The sequence below is a fragment of the Euprymna scolopes genome, chromosome 7 (assembly GCF_053919585.1).
Source record: "Euprymna scolopes isolate OS-2025 chromosome 7, ASM5391958v1, whole genome shotgun sequence".
Lineage (NCBI taxonomy): Eukaryota > Metazoa > Mollusca > Cephalopoda > Sepiida > Sepiolidae > Euprymna > Euprymna scolopes.
In genome coordinates this window covers 36,228,748-36,236,247 of record NC_136488.1, presented here as the reverse complement: position 1 = coordinate 36,236,247, position 7,500 = coordinate 36,228,748, and the positions used below count along the sequence as shown (strand labels likewise).

At 31.2% G+C, this 7,500-nt stretch overlaps 1 protein-coding gene across 2 annotated transcripts in view; it reads right to left on the bottom strand.

Annotated features, from left to right (window-relative positions):
* LOC145279672 (uncharacterized) overlaps nucleotides 1–7,500 on the bottom strand; it is a 62,741-nt gene that overhangs the window by 26,871 nt on the left and 28,370 nt on the right. The window contains exon 1 of one of the 2 annotated variants that reach the window (XM_080130937.1): nucleotides 6,245–6,395. The exons of the other annotated variant lie outside the window; for it this stretch is intronic. The gene's annotated coding sequence lies outside the window, so the exon portion shown is untranslated. Of the gene's footprint in view, nucleotides 1–6,244; nucleotides 6,396–7,500 lie in introns of those variants that run through there. 2 annotated transcript variants of the gene reach the window in all.

Here is a 7,500-nt window from a genome sequence, read left to right as displayed (position 1 = left end):
TATATACCCAAACATATACCTATATTCATATATATATATATATACCCAAACATATACCCATATATATATATATATATATATATACCCAAACATATACCTATATATATATAATAATATATAAATTACCCAAACATATACCCATATATATATATATATATATATATATATATATACCCAAACATATACTATATATATATATATATACCCAAACATATACCCATATATATATATATATATATACCCAAACATATACCTATATATATATATATATATATATATACCCAAACATATTACCTATATATATATATATACTATATACCCAAACATATACCTATATATCATATATATATATATATATACCCAAACATATACCTATATTCATATATATATATATATATATATATATATATATATATATATACCCAAACATATACCTATATTCATATATATATATATATATATATACCCAAACATATACCCATATTCATATATATATATATATACCCAAACATATACCCATATTCATATATATATATATATATATAAATATATATATATATACACCCAAACATATACCCATATTCATATATATATATATATATATATATACACCCAAACATATACCCATATTCATATATATATATATTATTATATATATACACCCAAACATATACCCATATTCATATATATATATATATATATACACCCAAACATATACCCATATTCATATATATATATATACACCCAAACATATACCCATATATATATATATATATATATATATATATATATATACACCCAAACATATACCCATTATATATATATATATATACACCCAAACATATACCCATATTCATATATATAATATATATATATATATATACACCCAAACATATACCCATATTCATATATATATGTATAATATATATATATATATATATATATATACACCCAAACATATACCCATATTCATGTATATATATACACCCAAACATATACCCATATTTATATATATACAGTGATGATCATATTTATTGGCACGGTAAAATAAAAGTTAAATTTTGTCTAATAAATTCTAAAAAAGGGATTAAATTAAAGAAAATAACAAAGTATATTATGTATTTTTAACTGGCCTTTCCGATGCAGCAATCGGATTTTAGAAAAAATAAAAAACAAAGGAACAACAAACATAATTGCAAAAAAACCTTGTTCAAAATTATTGGCACGGCCGTGTTTTTCTTTTAGTATCAGTATAATATCAATCAATTTCCGGTTTACGTGCTTTCTGAACTTTTTATAGCCATATTATGCTTGTTTAACGCTAATTCAGTGAATAATTTTTTTCAGATAATTTTTAGATAGCGATTTATTTAAACTATTATAAGTGACTAAATTATAATTTTCAATCGCCATGGTTAAAACTAAGGAACACAGCGAAGACGTCAGGAAGCTTGTTGTAGCATGCCATACCAATGGGGAGGGCTATGATAAGATTTCAAAGAAGCTAAACCTTCCCAAATCCACTGTTAGAGCCATAATAAACAAGTTCAAATCGCAAGGCCACGTTATGAGTTTAGAGGGTAGAGGGAGAAAAAGGATTCTTTCCCCAAGAGATGAACGGAAAATTGTTCGACAAGTAAAACAAAACCCAAGGATCTCTGTTGGGGAGATTGTTGATGAACAGAGCACCTCTGGAGTGAATGTATCTCGACATACAGTTGGTAGAGTTTTGAAGAGAGCTGGTTTAAAAGCATGTCGTCCGAGAAAGACTCCCTTATTGAAGCCTATGCACCTGAAAGCAAGGCTAGCCTTTGCAAAACGTCATATTGATAAAGATGTTGCATTCTGGAAACGTGTTCTATGGACTGACGAAACGAAAATAGAGTTATTTGGCCATAATAAAGTGTCTTATATTTACAGAAAATCTGGCGAAGCTTTCCTGCCTAAGAACACCATACCCACAGTGAAGCACGGTGGAGGCAGTTTGATGTTTTGGGGATCCTTTGCTGCCTCTGGACCAGGGTGACTTGTTAAGGTCACAGGTAGCATAAAAAAGGAAGATTATGTTAAAATATTGGATGAAAACCTGAAAGACTCTGCTAAAGAGCTCTCACTTGGTCGTCGTTGGTGGTTCATGCAAGATAATGACCCAAAGCATTCGGCTAAACTGACTAAGAAATGGCTTGAGGACAATCATATTAATGTTTTGGAGTGGCCATCACAAAGCCCAGACCTTAATCAAATTGAAAATTTATGGAGAACATTAAAATTGAGGGTAATGCAAAGGAAGCCTAAGAATCTTATTCAATTGGAGGATTATTGTCAGGAAGAGTGGGCTAAAATTACTACTGAAGAGTGCAACAACTTGGTTGTAAACTATGAAAAGCGACTGAGGAAGGTAATCAAGGCCAAAGGCTATACAATTGATTATTAAATAAATCGTGCCAATAATTTTGAACAAGGTTTTTTTGCAATTATGTTTGTTGTTCCTTTGTTTTTTATTTTTTCTAAAATCCGATTGCCTGCATCGGAAAGGCCAGTTAAAAATACATAATATACTTTGTTATTTTCTTTAATTTAATCCCTTTTTTAGAATTTATTAGACAAAATTTAACTTTTATTTTACCGTGCCAATAAATATGATCATCACTGTATATACACCCAAACATATACCCATATTCATATATATATATACACTCAAACATATACCCATATTCATATATATATATACACTCAAACATATACCCATATTCATATATATATATATACACTCAAACATATACCCATATTCATATATATATATATACACTCAAACATATACCCATATTCATATTATATATATATATATATATATATATATATATATATACACACACACCCAAACATATACCCATATTCATATATATATACACCCAAACATATACCCATATTTATATATATATATATATATATATATATATATACACCCAAACATATACCCATATTCATTTATATATATATACACAAACATATACCCATATTCATTATATATATATATACACACAAACATATACCCATATTCATATATATATATATACAAGCAAACATATACCCATATTCATATATATATATATACAAGCAAACATATACCCATATTCATATGTATATACACACAAACATATACCCATATTCATATATATATATATATATATACACACAAACATATACCCATATTTATATATATACACACAAACATATACCCATATTCATATATATACACAAACATATACCCATATTCCCATATATACACACACAGACATATACCCATATTCACACATATATACACACAGACATATACCCATATTCACACACACACACACACATATATATATATATACATACACACAAACATATACCCATATTCACATATATATATGTATACACACAAACATATAGCCATATTCATATATATATATACGCACACGCACACACACACACAAACATATACCCATATTCATATATATATATCTACATTCATATACGCAAACAAACATATAACATATACATATATATAGAAACAAGCATATGGCCATATTCATGCACATATGTGTCTGTATACATATGTAAATATTTACACAAATCAGATTATAAAAACATACACAGTAAAGAAATCTCATATGTAATATATAATAATTAAATACAGAAAAGCAAGTTAAAATGGAAAATGAAGAGAATTAATGTTTGAGATTATAAAAAACATTAACATAAGAAGCCAAATTAATAAGATGTATATTTCAGCTTTTACAAGTCAATCATTTTATAATACACTAGCATTTCAGCCCGGCGTTGCTCGGGTATTTGGATGTGTATGTTGAGCAAAAAAAAAAAAAGTAGTAGTAGGAAAGCAGGCTCGAACTCGTACCGCAAAGGAGGAAAAGAACGGGGTAAAACCTAACGTTTATGCTGTTACGACCACCGCCAAACCGGAAGCGACATTTTTTAAAATTAAAGCTAGACAATCTAAAAGGAGAGGATAACTTTAAAAAATATCGGCGAAAAAAAGTGACCCCCCCCTCGTAGAAAATGTCTAGTTGAAGGGGAAGATATTAATGTTTTTAGCTAATTTTCGATATTTGTCGTATGAAAGGTCGAACTTGAAAACGATACTGATCTTTGTAAAATCCGTCGCTTCTATTGAAAGTTTAAGGCAGACATGCAAACATACATACATTTATATATTGGTAACTAAAAATTTTCGACCCAAACTGATGAAAAAGCTTGCCTTATCTCTGAATATCCTTTATGTAAAATTTCAAATATTTAGACCAGAAATTGTCCGAGTAATTTGAAAGAGACCGCAGAGGTCAATTTTTTTTTAACTTTGACCCCTATTATGACCCCTTAAAATTTATTGTTTTGGGCTCAAATCAAGTTATTAAGTTAGATCCATGTCAAAGAAACCTATATCTAAAATTTCAAGTGCGTAGACCCAAAATTGTCGGAGGAGTTTGGTAGAGCTCTCAAAGGTCAAATCGTTGAACTTTGACCCCTTAATCGCCAAATTTCTGGCCAAAAACCGATCACATCGATTTTTCTAAATCTCAGTACCCTGTATATCAAATTTCGAGCCTGTAGACTAAAAATTGACAGAGTTATTGCGTAGGGAAATGTACACACACACACCACGTTCACTTTTATCGATATATAGATTTATATAGAAAACTTAACCACTCCTAATTTTTCAGAAAATTAAAACAATCCTTCACTCTGTAATAAACACTAATGTGTTTTTTTGTGTGTAAATAAATATATCCCTTCACGCAAAATTTTGTCAACTAAAACTAGAGGACCTGAACGAAAACATTTTAAGCAAAAATAGCAAGTCAGACAACGACCTGAGACGATCCGACGCATGAAATGGATTTTTGAAATTCTTCCACTGTATAATAAAAAACCAACCGTGGTGTGTGTGTGTGTGTGTGTGTGTGTGTGTGTGTGTGTGAGTGAGTGAGTGAGTGAGTGAGTGAGTGAGTGAGTGAGTGAGTGAGTGAGAGAGAGAGAGAGAGAGGGGAATAATGATAATAATTTATCTGTGAAACTCTAATTACCGACGTAATTCTGTGATTTATTTTAGTAATATATTTAGATTAATAACATGTACGAATACTGGTTAAGCATACTTTCTTTTTCTGCTATTTTTGACGGATGGTGTACACTAGTTATAAGGGTGACATTTAATATTAGAAAAAAATATGTTCATCAAATTTGGGGCGATTTTAATTTATTAGTACATTATTTATGTAAACAATAAACACCCAAGATGGCGGTTTATAACTAAATGATTTGCTTGAACGAAAGGCATTGTAATTTTATAATAATGAAAAATGTGTAATTCTCATATTAAAGTAATCCTCATGAAACATCACGCAGACTGCAGACACTAATAGAATATGATTATAGTATGAACCTAACGGTTTTTAATATTACAGAGAAAAAGGTTTTACTATTGTTAGAAAGTGATTAATTTTAGCAAGTAAATAAAATAAAATAATAATAATAATTGTAGTATCGGCATCGACTAACACCGCACCAAATACTCGAGAAGGGTTAAGGAAGAAGGAAAGACTGAGGAGTAAAAACACTAAACAGACCTCCACTGGATGAGTGCAAAGAGGACTAGAACCTTGGGTATACTTATTACCACCAAAATTCCAGTGAAGACCAATGGTCATTGCCAGGGAGAAGTCAATGGTAAGCGGCTGTTTTGATAACTCAAATTCAATTTGCAAATGTTATCGAAAGAAATGGAGAGTGCCTGAGATCTGGGAGAACTTGTCACCCGGATTCTAGGGAACACCACCGGTTATTCTCAGTAAGTAATCTAAGATGATAACCTGCGTGAGGATTTTTACTGAGTACAAATAATATATTAAAAAAAATCCATGTGCTTCTATAAGAGGAGACCCATATCTGTCCGAATATTTTCGAATGCGATTTACGGGTTTGGGGGGGGGGGAATGAAAAAGGCAGAAAATATTAACGCATCCGACTGCAAAACATAAATTTTAACCGTAAGGACAGCTCTCCCGACGTACTAATCGCACTGAAATAAATAAACAAACAAAATAAAATGTTTCTTGGACTATTGATCTAGAAATTAAAAAAAAAAAATCTTCATAAAGATCTGAAAATGCGTTTAAGTGATATTTCGAAGAATTTTATGGTTTAAATGAATGCAAAGAACATAGAATCGAACTTAACTTACCTCTTATAGTGGAAAAAATATTGTTTTATGAAAAATCTATTGAGATTGACACTTTCATCCAAAACATTATGGGAAAGAGGAGGGAGAGAAAGAGTATAAAACCCGACGAAAGGGACGAGTGAACAGACTGTTTTGTTTTTAAGCGAAGAAGATTGACGATAGTTAAGCGGAAGACAACTACAGCAGAGAGAGAGAGAGAGAGAGAGAGAGAGAGAGAGAGAGAGAGAGAGAGAGAGAGAGAGAGAGAGAGAGAGAGAGAGAGAGGTAGACAATGTTCAAAATATTATTATAGACGACAAATACAAAGAAAAAAAATGGCGCCTAACCAATTTAATCGTACATATTTTGTACTGGAAAAATAAAAATGAGATTCAAATGCTTAATTTAAACATTTATTGCCTAACAAAAAACCATAAAATTCAAATTTAGTTTATATTGTTTCCAGACACTTCTCACGCCAGTCGAGGCTCGTTCTTGGCATCATTTTGGTAACCAAGGAGCACAGTTAAACCACTGGAGCAGTGGTACTCAGTCCTTTTAGTAGAAGAAAATATAAAGTGTAGTATCTAGACTCCATCATTTCTGTTATCGGCCAGTGAAAGAGAGATCTTTACAGACCGAGGTATTTAAACTTTTTGTTCCAATCCAGAGTGCTCCTTTTTGAAGAGCCAGATTTTCTCCAGATTAAAACTGACCTTGTGTCGAACTCTACCCTCGTGAGGAGGCACGTAAATAGGAAATCAGTCGTACGAGGTGCGTGCACCCTCCTATTAATTATATCCTCCTTCGAGAGTGGAGGTGTTATAACTGATCGCCGGGTTAGCTTACGGCTATTTTTCTACTCAATAAGGGTGACCGCTCCCCTCTCGATAGAGTTTTTTTTTCTTCACTCTATACGGGTACCACATTTTGTTGAAATAGAAAGCAATTATTTTTCTGATGGAAATCACGCTAGACAAGCTATGAAGCCACTTGATGTAACTAGCTAAAACATACTTCAACTGGCCAACGATGTGTTAGATGGACAAAAGACAGCAATTCTTCACCCTTTGTCAGAAATCACTCATGGAATGTGAGGACTAACGGACAAACATAAGGGAGCGAGAGTTACGAGACGGCCAAAAGTAAACCCAAGGTCCACTTTCCTTAAAATACAAACAACTTTTATTTGCTAATAAATCAATAACAAAAAAAATTATGATTTGACTTTCTTTTATTTGTACATGAAAGACAACCTTTATATAAAATTCGATTCA